Below are 1190 nucleotides of genomic sequence, written 5' to 3'. Positions count from 1 at the left end.
AGAACATAATCTGGTTTTATTAAAAACTACAGGGGGACATCATTATAAAGATCGCTCAGCGCATGTATGCGCGTAATTTAGCGTTTTCTTCAGCTATATAATAGGACATCTAGCGGAGATACATTACACTATAATCACCATTCATATACGAAATGATAACTCACTTTGAAAGCAAACAATAAAGTATAGCCACATTTTAGTCGGATTCTCTTCTCCTACATTCCACAAACTAATAAAACCAGATTATGTTCTCCTACATTCCACAAACTAATAAAACCAGATTATGTTCTCCTACTCTCTACAAAGTAATAAAACCAGATTATGTTCTCCTACATTCCACAAACTAATAAAACCAGATTATGTTCTCCTACATTCCACAAACAGTGATAAGCTCGCGGGCTTATTACATTAGAATTCGAGGTTTGATTACTGCGAGAGACTCAGCCCTGCTGGTTCTTTGTATAAACAGAACAGTCATATTATCTGAAATGGGGCTGTAAATGAATAGCGGTTCGAACGTTTAATGACCTCAGAAAGATTAGTGACTTTTGGAATAAAATATATTACGAAATCAGTCGCTATCGAAAAGGTTAACGACAGGGATAGGTAAATAATACACACGCGTGTATATACATCTACAATCTAACGAAAAACTGAGTTTAACGAGTAAGTTCTTTGGGAGTATCCTTTGAAAGTGTGTCAGAAGGAATACGGTATACCACTTAAAAGACAACAAAACATCTAACAGTAAAAACTGGGGGGGGGGGGATCATAAATAAACGTAAAACTAGATATATAAACCGGTATCTATTACCACGTGACTAACTGCTTAACAACTGATCCGTTGAGAGACAGTACTGTAATACTTCATCAGCTCAGGTATTTCTGCCCTCAACAACTGATCCTTCCTCAGCTGATGAAGTATTACAGTACTGTCTCTCAACTTTCTGTCCTTAACAACTGATTCGTTGAGAGACAGTACTGTAATACTTCATCAGCTGAGGAATTTCTGTCCTTAACAACTGGTCTGTTGAGAGACAGTACTGTAATACTTCATCAGCTCAGGTATTTCTGCCCTCAACAACTGATCCGTTGAGAAACAGTATTATAAAACTCCAACAGCTTAGGAATTTCTGCCCTTAACAACTGACCCGTTGACAAACAGCACCGTAAGACTCCAGCAGCTCAGG

This window comes from Limulus polyphemus, unplaced genomic scaffold, assembly GCF_000517525.1.
Source record: "Limulus polyphemus unplaced genomic scaffold, Limulus_polyphemus-2.1.2 Scaffold2250, whole genome shotgun sequence".
Classification (NCBI taxonomy): domain Eukaryota; kingdom Metazoa; phylum Arthropoda; class Merostomata; order Xiphosura; family Limulidae; genus Limulus; species Limulus polyphemus.
Note: the sequence above shows the minus strand (reverse complement) of the source record.